Source organism: Bombus fervidus, chromosome 12 (genome assembly GCF_041682495.2).
Source record: "Bombus fervidus isolate BK054 chromosome 12, iyBomFerv1, whole genome shotgun sequence".
NCBI classification, from domain to species: domain Eukaryota; kingdom Metazoa; phylum Arthropoda; class Insecta; order Hymenoptera; family Apidae; genus Bombus; species Bombus fervidus.
In genome coordinates, this window is record NC_091528.1 from 6,394,806 (window position 1) to 6,411,030 (window position 16,225).

Consider the following 16,225-nt stretch of genomic DNA (forward strand, 5'->3'; position numbering starts at 1 on the left):
CTCTTACGTTGCGAAATCCTTCGTTAATCGAGTTTGCTTGCTCGATTCCCGAACGTTGTTATGTGAAATGCCAGGAGAAATTATTACCTATTATTAGCTAATATTCTATCCTCCGTTTTCTTTTCTAGTTCTGTTTTCTTTGGTGATTTTAACCAGCTTAGCTGTTTCTGACGAGTATACTCGTCACCAAAAGATGACAATATTTTGTGTTTTAACCAATACCTTGACGTGCGTAAAAAGTAGTTACAATTTGCTGTTTAAATCACAAGTTAGTAATTGCAGTAATAAAATTAAAAAACAGACTTCTATATTATAACAGCCATAGATACTCTGTGTTTAATGAGTATGCTCACCATCGTTTACTTTCTGCGATACGTTTTAAGTACGCACTTTTCAAAAAAGTCGCAACAGCCAACTGTTTAATAAAGGACTAAGAAAATCGAGATGTTTCTCCTTATCGCGTGATAAAATATCGTGCTCATAGTTTGCCATAGTCGATATTTTCAACCTTTTTTCATACTTTTTCTTATACATATTTTTTATACTTCAACTAAACGATATGTAAATCGTTTGATACTTATTTTTCAACAATTTTCTACGTTAACGTTCAATAATGTGTTACGTATTACTTTGAGAATTGGATTCAATTTGATTAAAATATAGACCGGATTATAATCCTGTTAATCCATCTCTACGTTGAATTCAAGATTCGGTTGAGGAACTAGTTCCGAGGTTCAACGTTCCTTACATTCTTATCTCCGATAAAAATAAAACGGCATAAAGGCAAAGTGTTAGGTTCTCACGCTAATGGAACTATTCTCGTTTGGAGGCTGCAAGATAGAGATAGAGGCATTTGTAGATCTACTTCGGGATTTGAACCCGGATATTCTTCCCAACGATGCCATTCGCCTTTCCTATCGAGATCTCATTCGAGCTATGCGTTCACTGTTCCCCTGTACATTTTCGTCCTGTGTCAATCCACTGTTTCTATGTGTTTGTGTATGTGTTTGGAAGCTTCCATCCAGATCTCGTGTAAAATCTTTTACCACCAAGAGCCTGGTTCATGGGTCAAACTAGGTCGGCTGAAAATTCCGCAGAATCGTCCCACGATTCTACAAACTTTTCTCACTTTCTTTTCTTTCTACCATTTTTGCCACTTATTCTTCGTTTCAGATATTTAATTTCTACTTAATCATCCCTTCATTCCAACTTTTCCTTCTCTTGCTTCTGACGTCTTCTATTTATTCTTGTTGAGTTTAGTAGATGTATGTGAATACAAAGTAACGCGTGGATAAATTGTAAGATAGAAAATATATATTTTTGAATACAAAAGTGTAAGTACAAAGTTCGGAATGTAACTGAGTTGATCAAGATCCGCACGCTAGCAGCGTTACCCTACGACTGGAAAACCCTGAAGCCAACGTTGCGTGTGTACCGTTTATGCTTTGCCTTCGACGCAGTCTTTTGTCTACGCGCTGTCGATGGCTTCAGTGTTTGAGAAAACTAAAGAGCAGATGTAGAGTTTCCTTAGAAGTGGCGACCACTTCAACAATTCTTAATCTTCATACCAGTAAATAAATAAATATGAATAAAAATAAATACGAGCTTCAGTGTTCAATATTTTATCTATATTTTATAATATCAAATTCTCCAAAGTTATTCTTCGATTGTAAAAGTTCTCCTTATTTGTATCTTTTTCTTTCTTTCATTCATCCATAACGAGCGCATCAACCTTTAATTCTTCATAGTTTATCACACGCAAATTCTTTGTATTCCTTTTTCGTTCCTTTCATTTATCTGTGCTTCGATCGTCGACCCTGAAATTTGCATGTTCTACAACACGTACTTTCCATGAATCATCCGCCAATTCCATAAGCATCCCCCATATCTTCTTTCCTTCTATCGTTCCGCCTATTTATTCTTTAATACCAGTCTCCAATTTCTCATACCTTATTATCTACATGCAATAGTAAATAACGACTTCCTGATTTCACAACTTTCTCCGTTTCTTCTCCCCCTTCTTTCGTTTATCTTTGATTCGATCGTCAATCTTCGACTTTGCATGTTCCACGACACGTACTTTCCATGGTTCGTCTCTGAAATCCGAAATCCTCCCCCATATCTTCTTTCCTTCTATCGTTCTGTCTACTTATTTTCTGGCGACGATCTCCAATTTTTCATACTTTATCACACACAACTCTAATAAATTACTTCCATAACTTTCTTCCTTTTGTTTCTCTTTCTTTCATTTATCTTTGATTCGATCGTCCATCTTCAATTTTGCACGTTGCACAACACATCATTTCCTCGAATCGTCAATTTCGTACGTTCATATTCTCTTTCTTTCTATCGTTCTGCCCATTTATTCTTTAATTCGATCTCCAATTTCTCCCTGTTTATTATCTACACGCAACCCTAAGGACTCTCTTCCTGACTCCCAAACTTCCCTCATTTTGTCTTCCAATCTCTCGTTTGTGATTAATTCGATCGTCGATCATTTCAATTTTGCATGTTCCGCAACATGTAATTTCCACGAATCGTTTCTCGAATGCATTTGTTTCCTCTTTCTCTGCCTCTTATTTCCCCCATTTATTTTTGGGTGGAACGTTAACCTTCGATTTCTCATGTTCTATAATCGGCCCCATTTTTTAATTAATTAATAAACGAGAAAGAAAAAGCCGATTGTAAACAACGATGATCATTGATCGTCCGAAGGCTGATAGTGCAATGAAAAATTCATTTTCTTAGAGTGGAATTAGCAGTCGCGTTACTTCTGCCCTCCATCCAGTGCATTATGCATTCGACTATACGACACGCAACTGACCAGCCGGCCAGGCAGCTTGTTTTATTCCTGAAAAATCCTATTTGCAAACACGACGAGGCTGACGTGTCTAGTTTTCTTAAAGGGACAACGTGCTTCGTTATTTTCCAATGGTATGAGCATAAAATGCCACGCCGAATATAAAAATTGTTTTATTCCAAGACTTTATAAAATAAAAGTGAAACAACTTAATCACAGAATTACGATAATATTGACTTTCTGACTAAAATAAGATTAATACACGTTGACGAAGTTACAGAATAATTTTACGATTTGAGAGATAATTACGATAAAATTGACTTTCACAAATTAATCGGCAATGACAAAGTCGTCGTTGAAATAAACAATGACGAAGAATTGCTTTCTGAGAAATTCTTTGCGTTCGAGTAGATTAATTCTTTGTTTATTTTCCTATCGTATATATAACGCGGGCAAGCATATCTTTTTCGCAATTCTTTCGCTTTCAAAAAATCTGCAAAATTTCTCCGATACTCTCTGAGGCCTATTACACGTTGTACAAGCAATATTTTTTTACAGATTTTTCAGGACAAATGAGAATTGGCTTCGTAGATTTCACGAGTGAAATTTCATCACTCGCCGCGTAAACGACTCAAGTTGCGGAGAGTCACGCAACTCTCACATTTCGCGCACAGAAGCTTCCAAAAACGATGTAGAATGCTAAACAGTTAAAAATCCCTGGTGAAATTTTAGGTACCTGATTACAACGTTTGAGAGACTTCTCCTCCACTTGATTTCCATTAGTTTCTACTCACAAAGGATGCACAATGTGTAGCAAAGTTCTGTGTTAGTTAAACAGTATCGTATGGGTCGCAACAGTAAATTGAACGACACAGCCGAGAGAAGTAAGTTAGCGTGGCGCAACTAACACGTACGGTTAAACGCGTACTACATTACGAAGACGAAGAAGGTACGCTTCAGAGATCAATAAGATCGACAAAAAGGAAAGGAATGTTAATTGCCATCGTTGTTCTATTTAACATTATCCATTCTTCTCTGCGAACTTTATTTTGTTGTTGATGAATTTCCAGAAACGTGAATATCGAAACGATGTAAAATAATATTTGCATCGGAACACGCAATATTCCTTTTACAGTTCATATTTTTTTTATTCGCAGGAAGGGAAGGAATTTTAATCGCTATCGTTCTGATTCAAACTTTCTTTTTCTTTTTTCTTCCATTTGACAATATATATCGCTCGCAAATATTGGAAAATTACAAAAAATTCCAAAACGTTAAATTTCCAGGAAGATGAAAATTAATAACCGGAAAAGAAAGGAGGCAGAGTAATTTCTTTATCGAAACACACACACACACACACGTATTGCTCTCAACGTCCGGAATATTTTCTATCGACAAATATAACTGGTTTATTCAAGCAGAGTAAACGAACGTATCTTTTTTCCAAAAACTAATTCCAGATGGAAAAAAAAACCTTCTTTCGCTTGGTAAAATCGGCGCTCGTTGGAATCATTGATCTTTAGATCGCCACGGATTCGTCCGGTATATTTAATTATCGCTTCGTTTGCCTTCAAGAGAACTGGCGATTTTATTTACGCTGTGCGCTGCGCAGGTGGAACAGAAACGGGTGAAAAAAATCCACGCATTTTCAAAAGAACCGTAATCGAGACTGTCAAACTTAACCAAACATCAGCCAAAATGCTGACGAAATCTAAATACCTTAATCAAATTAGACGACGCCCACGCCGAAAGTTTTCGTCCCGTGCGTGCAACGTTTATGCGAAAAATCTGGAACGTTGTTCGAAACGCTGGCATATTAAAGAAGTTGAGAGAAATTTGTTCGCAGCTGCACGTATCGCTGTAGAAAGTTTCGATTACGACGAATGTCGTTCGAGAGCTCAGTTATAGAATTCAAGTTTTTACTAGTGTTCTTTGTTGAAAAAGTCCCGTAACCCTGATCTGTTCGACGAAAGGTGAGATTACCCTTCATAAGACGAATCCTTGAAAGAAACTCGAAGGTCCGTAGAACCGTGGATATCTTTAAACCGCTTTAAGCCCGAACACTCGAGTAATTGGTATTTACATAGTTCAAAGAAACGGAGATCGATCTTGAAGAAGTTTCGCAATATTCTTTTATTCTTCTAGGTCGAACGACAGCCTTGAGAAATTACGAATATTAGAGATTACGAAGAATGTTCAAAGGACGTGCAAATATTACAGTGTACGACGAAAGAAATATCGTGCAACGACGAGTATAAAGCACGAAATGAGCAATATTTTACGGAATCGTCGACATTATGAGAGAGATGTACAGTATCAAATATTACTTAGAGTGGAAGCCGTTGACGTTGGAAACGAAGAGTCACGGGTGTCCGTAACAACGGAACAACTTGGACTTGTGTCCTTTATTAATTAGTATCCGACGAATAGTACAAATTGCAGCGTAACGAAGCTCTCGCTTTGTGCAAGCTGTTGCAGCAGATAGCCTTCGTGTAAATTGTAACTAATTCCAACTATTCCTAGAAACGAAACTTCCCATCCATGTAAAAAGAAACGTAAAAGGTAGGAGGAGTGATTGACCTCGATCAGATGAGCTCGTTCCAGTTATTATCGAGCTTCGATCAAACTGCTACAAATTGCTGCGAAGTTTCGAATACGAAATCAAAGGAAACGTGGCTTTACTGAAGCGCGCGTTCGCCTTTAGTGTGCGTTAAATTGCTCGAAATTGAGTTCCATGTGCGAATTAAATTGATAATTGGTGTTTTCCTTCTTTCCTTTTTTTTTTTCTTTTACGGATATGATTTTTAGGAATTTTTCATCAAACCTGGAAGTTCAAATATGCGCGGAATGCACATAATACGCGAAAGTATATGTGGAACATGGAAAATGTAATATTTGTTACGATTAGGCTGCGGATTTTTATCGATATGCGTAATCAAATAGCGATTTGTTTTGTTTATTAGATATCATAACAACCACTCTACTCTGCATATGTTACATAGTTTCGCAAATCGCGTGCATCCTATGCGTCCTCGCGACTCTAAACTTCCTATAGAAGTGAAAATCTTATTAGGTTTGATTCTTATATTTAGTACGTAAGATCACTTTCCCTTTAGATTCCACTTTTTTTTTTTATTACATTCATAACGATATAAATTTTCATAGATGTCTACACTCTATTTACGAAACTATATTTTATTGTGTGTTACGTGCGATGTATCGTAATGCGGTGAAACTATATTTTGGATGTGTTATTGTGCAACGTATCGCAATACAATGAAATTACATATTGGACGTGTTATGTGAAATGTTATCGTAATGCAATGAAATTACATTTTTCACGTGTTACGTGCGCTAGAGCGTGCAGTCTCTTCTTAATTTTAGGAAACGTTATTTCTATCGGTTGCATCAAGAAGGCGAAGTAAAAAGCTATCGCTTCTCGAAATTGCTTAGCTTTCGAGGAAACATGACCCGGATAATCCGCACTTCGGCTGCAGATGAACGTAATAACGTGTATGTTATAGCTTATGTGGCGATGGAATAAGGCGCAATTGAGATTTATGGCAGCGAGCTGAATCATGATAGTAATTTATATGACATTAATTACCGTGCAAGTAGATCATCGAACAGTTTCTGGAAGTGAAATTCTTGGAAACGTATAACGTTGAAGTCATTGACGAGTGAAGCATGACACTTCTATCAAAAGAAATCAAAACAAGAAATGCGAAGAGAAACAAATATATATAATGCAAAGGAAGAAACAAAGTTTTATCTGTACGTGTAAACAAAAATCAATCAAATATACATAAACGTAGTATAGCAAATTTATCAAATTTCTATGAAAACTTATAAGTTGATCGTTTTATCCTCTTGAGTATTTCTGATGTTAACACAGTTGTTGTAACATTTTCAGTTAGATTTTTCTTTTACTCAAACAGAAATCTACAATATTTATAACAAGTGATCGAGTGTCGTGTATTAGAAATGTGTGAAAAGACCAGGGTACTGGTACTGGTGGAAAACTATAAAATATGAAAGAAGCATACAAGAGCACACAAGATTTTGACAAAGACCTGATCAAACATGTTCCAGAAATATTTACTCGATTTATGCAAAACGATTAAAACTGAACGTCGTATGAAACTATGAATCACTCTTGTTTACTGAGTTGCTTTCTGTTATTAATTTTTGCTATCTTCCCTATTTTTCTATCGTATTTGTTTATGACTAGATATGACGTTTAATAAATTTCCTGCGAGTGTCGTAAAAAGTTGAGCATATTTTTCAAAGCTGTGGCGACATATCAACGGGAAGTAAAATTGCAACTTTATTCGCTAAGAGATTAAACGGATAACGCTTCCCACGGTTGATGAACAGGATTAACTCAAACTTCTCGACTTTTCGCTTACGTCGCTTTAATACTCCGTTAATTCTTGCTTCGAGCCTCGTCCTGGAATTCTTTGCAGTTCAGTCGGGAAGAAAGTCGATCGAGGCATCGAAGATGAATTTTATCGAGCTGCTGATCGATAAAAGAACAGTGATTAATGTGACCCAATACCGTGCATCGCGTCCACATAACTCGACTGGTGCGCAAGAATTCTAAAATTAGCGATGAACCGTCTTTGTCCTTCGTTAATTTTATTGGATCGGACGATCCTCCTTTTTTCGGGCAGAAATGATTTTCTCTCGCGAAATCCATGGCAACGATAAATACCGACGAAAATAAAGCTCGAAACAACACGACATAGCCGCGCGGGATTAAAATGGAAAAACGCTTCCGGCAATAGATTCGAAGTATTTGCAATCCGCTGTTTGCTCTTTAAAACGCGAAAAAGTTTCTCGACGCTGGAAACAAATCGGCCACTGCATACGAATTTGTGGAATCGCGAGCCTCGTTCATTTACCTCGCGCAATATACTTTGATTCTCGCCGGTTATATGAACATCTACATATACCAACGTATAACTCTTCAACTTCATCGAATATCTGTCCTAAACTAACATTCCAACTTTGATCCCTTAAATCTTTATTCATGCAGCTTGGTGTCTCGTTTTATCGCAACTTGAGCACCTAACAACCATCTTCTCTTTATCCGCTAAACGACTTGCTTCTACTTTTTTGCTCCAATTACGCTTCGCTGCTTTAAAATATTAATAATTACAAATTTATACAGAGAGAAAGAGAGAGAGAAGGGGAGGAAATATTTTCAAATATATGTTCTTTAATTCAGAAACCGCTGCAATGAGCAATGAATTAATAACAAGCAAGAATTCCACGATAAAGGCGTCCAATATTTAATGAATTAAATGCAAGCAAGCAGTATGATCCGTATATCTTGCTCAACAACTTTATCAGCTCGTTATCTTTAATTTGCCCGGGAATGATTAAATTTCCTCTGTATTTTTGCCATGTCTGCCTGCAATATTTTTTCTCCGTGGGATTAATCGAGTCAAGTCGCGCCTGAAAATTAGTTTACGAGGCACGATCATCTGCTGGATAATACGTACCCTCTTTTGAAACAGTCGCGGTGAATTTCCAAGGAAATTATCAGTTTCGAACTGCGAGAGGATACGCTATTAGATCCATTTCCCTGTAAAATACCAAACGATAACGACGCCTTGTGTCGCGTAACTGTAATTAACTCGCGTGCGTGGTCCAATTTTGCATCTCGATGAGCCCAAACTCCCCTAGGAAATTTATACACATCAGGATTTTGCTTGTGCGCCAGCCTCGATACGATAAATTGATTCATTGAGGAAAACAAGCCGCTGGATTGCCAAAGAAGGGCAAGAAATTAATTGAAATCGAGTTGACAGAATGAGCGTCCTGTTCAATATAGAGGGGGTACAGAGGTGGAAATATTCAGAGAACTAATATTTCATCGCAGTGTACAAATAATACCGCGTTTCTTACTTAATTTCTGACTGCTAAAGCCTTTGAAATTCCCTCTTTCACTTTGCGAGCAGAGAGCGTGAGAGAGAGAGAGAGAGAGAGAGAGAGAGAGAGAGAGAGCTGGTCGTTTCACCACAAGCCCTCAAGGAGAACTTCTTTTTAAGCTCTTATTAATCCACCGTTTTCGAAGTAATACCACCGTGAAAGGTTTCCAACGCAGTTCCGCTTCTCGCGTTAAAGTTTTACGCTCGCACTTTCCTCCTCGCTCGAAAGCGTATTAACAAGCGCAATTTTTCACGGTGTGTCTCGCGTGGGTCGTGAGAGACAGAGAAGAGAATTCTCCTCAATAACGATCAACGAGAGTAAATACGAAAATCAAGGGCAAGATATTCCAAGTATGTTTGCAAAAGTTGAGTAAACATAGATATTTAAAGGATAATAATAAATTGTAAAAAATCACGATTCTGAAAAGCGTGGAGCCTCGTGCTTGACAAACAGAAAGGCTGGAGAAAGTATTTGTACACCATTTGCATTTATTATTGCATTTGCCTGCTGGTTAATTAGATTCAACCGTAACAAACTTCGTATCATTTAATGACACGACTAGAATGCTGATTTTTACGTATTTGTAGGAAAGTATAACACCGCACAGACTGCTCGTGATATGAGAAAAAATATATGAAATGTCCAACAAATGCTTTTACAATGCTTTTTTTCTATTACGTCTGGCAGGTAGAACAGAATTCTCTACAGAGATTTCCTACCTTTTCAATCGTATTCTCAAAGATATGAATACGCATGAATAATCTGCGGTTCACAAAGTGCGATTACGAAAATTTCACGCTACGAAAACGAAAGGTACAGCCTGGCGAAAAGTAACGAACCTAAGAGCGTGTGAAAATACACTTTCTAGCTGATGTAACAATTCGAGGAATTAAAAAGGTACATGGAGAATATGGAGTATATATCTCGATATATGGCGAATTCCGAGGCCCAATTCTCGGAACCAACGAAATACCTAATTTAGCTATCGCGGTAATTTCCTAGAAAAAGAGCTGAACCAATGGGCAAAGTTTCTGTTGCAAACTGTTTCGTGGAAAGATCTCGTGCCGAACGAAATTCTGGCGAAGTTTTAGGCTTAGCCGGAAAGTTGGTGAATTATCGTTCGAAACGATCGGCTGTAACATAAGCAAATGTTCGGTTCGCTAATTAGCGTGGCCGAGATAAACCATGACCTTTCCTATTGTGTTCCGAGAGAATAGGCGTGGTGTCTATCGATCCTTTGATCGCGGCAAACTTTACGATGTTCATGCAACCATTGCATTCAGCTGGCATCACTTTTCAATAATGGATGCACTTTGCTGCACCAGTTCTCGGTCGACAAACGTTTATATCAACTGGGTGCAATTTAATTGTTGCTTGTCGAGGGAGGCGAGGACGACAAAAATTATTGCTCACCGTACTCGAAAGAGCAATCTTATCTTCTCTATTTTTCTCCGCGAAGCCTCCCCTTACAACTGGATGAAAAGTTTCTAACTTTTCTTATTACCAATGTTTCTTCGTTCTTATTTTTATAAGCGATGAAATTTCCGATGAAATACGATAAGTTTATCTTTGCTGGTTTTATAGTTTTGATGCTACGTGGTGATTAGAACGAATTTATGTGACACAGTTGAAAGATGTATAGACGATAAATGCAACAAAGTTCCGTAAGATACAGAGGCCGTAAGAAATTTTATGACTAAATCGCCAACGTTTATGCAAACTCGTACTTTCGTTAACGTAAGCAAAGAAAAATGGATTGTTGCATCCTCTAAATATTGCGACGAATAGTTTCGTGTATCGCGTATTCGTATTCGTGACCATCAGAATGCTGGAAATCTCCAAGAGAACGTGTACCTAATTCCAAGATTCAACAAAAGGAAGGTACATATCTGGGTATTTTCTATAATTCAGCTAATATAATTAGCGGAATTTTACAAGTTTACTGGAAATTCTTTTGTACAACACCGCCACATTGGTAATAATATAATAAAGAAAATTCCATAAATAAATTCTACAAATTGCAAGTTCATTGATTATCCTGTTGGGCTTAAATGAAGAATGTGTACAATGGATGTCCATAATCTGTAATTTGTAACTTGCCAGCTCACAGACATCATTAGTTTGTGGATTATTGCGCAGGAATAAATTTGATTGATTATCACTATATTAAATTTGAACGTGGCACCTCTATGAAATATGAAAGCTGAATAAGTAATCAAAGATCGTGGATATTGAACAGCAACAAAAATAAAAAAAAAAGGGACGAATTCAAAAGAAACTTACCATCACCGAATCTCATTATTTTTGCACGAAAACCCGAACAAACAGATCGTTAAAAAGTCAATCTCGCAGATAAATTCGATCTCTGGCAGAGAAAAGAAGGAGTTTACTTTCGTAGAGGAATCAGCTGACGTTCAACGTTGCTGTTTCAATACGAAAACAGGAAGATCTGTTGACTACGGCATTTTCGTAGCCACTTTGAAGTGCAGAGTGCTTTCAGTTACAACACATTCGTTACGGAGTCGTGGAAACGCATCGAGCTCGTGCAACTTCCCTGCGGAAACAGTTTCTCTGCCATTGTGTCAAGAAGTCAGAGGAAAAAGGTATTAGCTTCTCGGTGCTTAGCGTTTCGGGGAAAACATGACCTGGATAATTTCTATTTGGAGCGGGGGTGAACGTAATAACACGTGTTTCGGTGCTTACGACGAAATAAAGAGCAATTGCGATTTGTGACAGGAAGATCAATTATAATAACAGCAGGCTATAAGAAGCGAGTTCGTGTAAAATTATTCATCGAACGATTGGTGAAAGCACGAGTTTTAGAAATGTTAATGGTCGTCGTGTAGAGACAGGAAATTTTGCGATATTTGTAATATGTTTACAGCGAACTAAAGAGCAATTACGATTTATGACAGGAACGTTTATTGTAGTAGTAACACTCCTGTAATAATAAAAGAGAAAACTGTAATGAGTTCATTCAGAAATTAATGAACCAACAGTTGATGAAAAAATAAAAGTTTTGAAAGTTTCAAAATGTTAATAATCCTCGTACAGGGCCACGAAGTTTTCCAATTCTTTCCATTTGGAATATTTTCCATTTGTAATATTATCCACTTGGAACATTTGAAATATTTGAATGTGGAACATTTGGAACATCACAAACTAAGTGTCGGGTGTTAGAGATGCGCGGCGCACGTGTGATCATCTAGAATTTTGAACATGATCAAATATTTTCAGAGGATGTGTGTCTGTATAACTTGTTCCCTACGAGGAAAAAATTCTGTGAAATAGAAGAGGGAAAATGTGTGGATGTTATTGCATAGAAGATACGTGTGTTGAGTATTGTATGAAACAGAGAATTTTATGCTTGCTTTTATGAATTGAATTGTTTTCTATAGAAATTTATCAATATTATTCATGAGTAAAGCATCGTATAATCTAATCTTTTCACCAAAACTAGAGAAATGTAATTATCAGCTACTAATTTACATGTTGATTGGCGCAGCATCGGAATGCTCATTCCAACATGATGCATTGTATTATCAACATATTTGTCTCAATAAAAATAAAACTGTTCATGTACAACATTGACGGTGTTGAAAATTTCATGTACATTAAAACGCTTGCATTATAATATATTAAATATGTGTATTGAAAGGTACATTAAAATTATGATAGATTAAAACCAAACTATGTTTCGTAAATTAATTATAAAGCGTCGTATGTATGTGACGCTGATAATAGAAGGTATAATTAATATCATTAATAATTCTGGCATCACGTAAACATACTTGCATATGCATGTGACCTACAACAGTCAATATAGTGATAATTATATAATATAATATACAAATTTCTACAGATGTTCTGTTTATTTTTTCCTTTTTCCTCGCTCGCCTATTAAAAATGTTGAATCTTTTACGAATTTTAATTAAATTTATTAACACTTTCGAGATCACAGAGGGAACCAGTGATTTATGTCAACGTACGTATTGACAATATGCAATTTTCTAAGCTTATCCTTAAACATTTTCCTAAAAACTTGTGAAAATTTTACGAATAATATGAATCAATATTTTAATAATACAATTAATTTTCCACACTTGTCCTGTTCGTTTCTTTATTTCTGCCCTCTTGTCTCTAGATACTTTTCGAATAATATTGATCAATATTTCAACATTATAGTTAATACCCTTAATAATTCCAACATAATTGTAGACCAATATATAAATAATATAAAATTTCCTACGTCTATCCCATTTTCTCTCCTGTTCTCCCAATTCTTTTTTTTTTTTTTAACGCGCTTCAGAGATTTGCCATGTAAGCTGCTGTAAGCTGCAACCTCAAGTCTGGAGACTTTCCCAGTCTACTAAATCGTTCGTCCCAAATCGCCGCTATTTTGCGATGTGCGGTGTCAAAATGAACTTCGCCAGTGACCGTGGCGAGAAAAATATTCGCCGAGTTTCATGAGAGAATATGAAGATATAAAAGGACACTATGTCAGGAGGCGGCTAATGCCAGTAAAACGTTTTCCGCAATAACGACGATCGGTCGGTAGCAAAACAATTTATATCTTCTACTTCCAGAACGATGACGACGTTGAAGCTCGTCATTGTCTAGGAAGGGAAACGATTATTTCGATGGAACCGAGAGACGACGAACACGTTGAATTAGAAAAGAACAATGCACCCACGCAACACGCGGCAAGTTAGCTTAACGTTTCACGAAAATGTCTCCTCGCTATACTTCTCTATATTCTTATGTGTCTCTACACATCGTAGAAGCTCAAGAAATTTGCATGAATCCTCTTAAACGAATTCTCTTTACATTTCTCTTCAGCGAATTCTCTTTGCATATCTCTTCAGCGAGCACTCGTGCGTACTACGAGTTAACTTTCCGTCAACGTTTTCTCATCTTTGAAATCTGACTGTACAGTTTGTCCGAAAGATAGTGACACGTATATATTTCTTCTAAATTATCGTGCAAACGGAATGTGCCAATTTTTATCGTCCTTCTCAGACTTATTTTTCCACATATTGTTATCGTTTTCGCACATTTTCTTATCGTTTTTGAAGTTACGTTTGCATGTACAAATGCTGATATTTCATGAACGTATACACAAGCGATAACGATTAGGCTGATAATATCTTAGTATAGCTGGCCTCTGTTGCACGGTAATGCATTTGGTACGATTGTATAGGTACGTGAATATTTGGCCGAAAAGCGAATAGCGATGCACGCTCATTCGCTATGTTGATCTGATTATGGTTTTCTGTAATTACTGTCCATTTTCGAGGCTCGAACGCTCCAATAAAAGAATCGTTCAAAAACATTGCAAGTATACATGTAGATAAATATGTAGATGATAAAAATACTCGAAACGACTCAAAAGGCAAATTTTCACAACTCTGTTCATTTGCTGGTTTTTATTTGAGCATTTGCCAACGTTGTGACTAATTTATTTTAAGAGGATATAACAGTGCAATAATAGAACTAATCACGTCTATTTCTGTGCCTGACCACGAACAACCCTATCTACCTTCACAATTTGTAGAATTTCTACTCCTTTATTAGCTAATCGTTCCTAGGATTGCATCAATGTTCGAGGAATAAAACGAACAGGATTTCTACAAATATAATTAATACAGCCTGGATATTTTTATGCAAATTCATATTTTCCTAACCACTGTACTACAGAAATGCAAACCGAGCAAGAATTTCTTTTATCTGCTAAATATTCTAACAACTTCACTGTTTTGAGTATTTTACATACAGATAAGAGAAAATGAAATATTGATACACTGTGAATTTTGATAACTTTTGTACCAACAATTTTTTACCGTACTAATAACAGTCATTTGTTCCGTGTTACATATATTTATATTATATTTATTCGTCGTTGCTATTAAACATAAACTCCTTTTGTAAAATCACGCTGTCTTTTTATACCCCTTATTTTATGAACTTACCTTTTATCGCGCCATCGTATTTTTGCATATTACGTGCACCCTCTGTTGCACCATTTTCCCAGGAACGCATCAAAATTCACAGTCTAACCGATCGGTGTTTAAATTAATTATCGGCAATCTCGTTACTTTTCAAACAGACTGTCTACGTCCCTCGTTATTCGGTCTCGTTAAAAATACACGTGAGTCTGCCAACTGTTTTCTTTGGCGTGCAATTTTGCCCGGCGATATGTCGAGCGAAAATAAAACGTCGGGACGTTGACACGAAGCTAAAAACGAGACCCGAAGCAGGGTGAATAATAAGCATTTCCTGAATCGCTTTTCCATCTGACGACTAGGTATTTCCTATCGATTCGGTCCGATACATCTAGCCGCTTCATATTTAATAGTTTATTGCGTGCTCGACCGACATTTCCAGTTACATTTGCCCGTTTAAGAGAATGGCGTTAATATTTCAACGCTGCGGATGATAAAGGACTTGATGTAGCAAGTTAATGAGCTGTAAAAATCCTATCTAAGAACAACGATTCGATATATTATATTTGGTTGGACGGAAAGTTCGTCCCGTTCTTTTGCAGCCAAATGGAACTGAGTTTAAATAATGGCTCCTTACGCTCAATTTAATTGTTCTAATCTGGTATCGTTGATTAATTAACAACCAACTGTAGAGCGTAAAACAAGCATTTTCGAAAGTACTTGCTTCTCATTGGCCTGGCACGAGTTCAAACATGGTTCACCAACAAGACAATGAAAGACCACACGTGCCAGTCGTTACACGACAAAAATTGGTGCAACTTGTTTGGGACGTTCTACCACATCTGCCATATTCAGCCGATATTGCACGCTCGGACTACCATTTATTCCGCTCGTTACGAAACTACTCCAACGATAAGAACTTGTCTTCTCCGGAAGACTGGAGAAACGAATTGAAACGTCTCTTTCTCTCGGAAGATTAAGCAATTCCACCCCAATGGTTAATAACGAAGTTATTACAGAGATGGGGGAAAATGATCGAAAGGAATGTTGCATACGATAATTGGGAACAATATGCGTATAAAGGAGAAAACACGTCCCTCAGTTTGGTCGGAAAAATGGTACGAGTTTTCCATTAATTGTAGAAGATATTCGAAAAGCTAATAATTCTTATTTCTTATTGTTTCATATTAATGTACATCGCGTGGGTCTTTATGCAAATTCATATTCCTATGCAAGCAATTAAAGAGAATTATTTACAGATCGCAATACGGAAAGAAAATCTGAATAAAAGTTTGCTTCGTTCGTTTAAATATTAAAATGAGCATCTCATTTTTACGTTTTTTGTCCTTTGATCGTATTATTATCGACTTTACTATTTCATTACATTATTGTAAATAAACGGCCGAGCTTGTGTTATTTTTTATTACTCTCCGATAAAATTATGACGATGAGATAAAGGTAATATGGAAGAACGAAAATGGCACTCGTAGGTGTCAGACGCTATAAGGCTGTTTTATTATCTACTTGAAAAGTTCTCTACATCGGA

The 16,225-nt window shown here is 36.7% G+C and overlaps 2 protein-coding genes across 8 annotated transcripts in view; both read right to left on the minus strand.

Moving 5' to 3' along the window:
* Positions 1-16,225, minus strand: part of Wake (ankyrin repeat and fibronectin type III domain containing protein wide awake) — a 191,227-nt gene that overhangs the window by 151,004 nt on the left and 23,998 nt on the right. The gene's annotated exons all lie outside the window — the stretch shown is intronic.
* Hrs (Hepatocyte growth factor regulated tyrosine kinase substrate) overlaps positions 1-16,225 on the minus strand; it is a 163,212-nt gene that overhangs the window by 110,748 nt on the left and 36,239 nt on the right. The gene's annotated exons all lie outside the window — the stretch shown is intronic.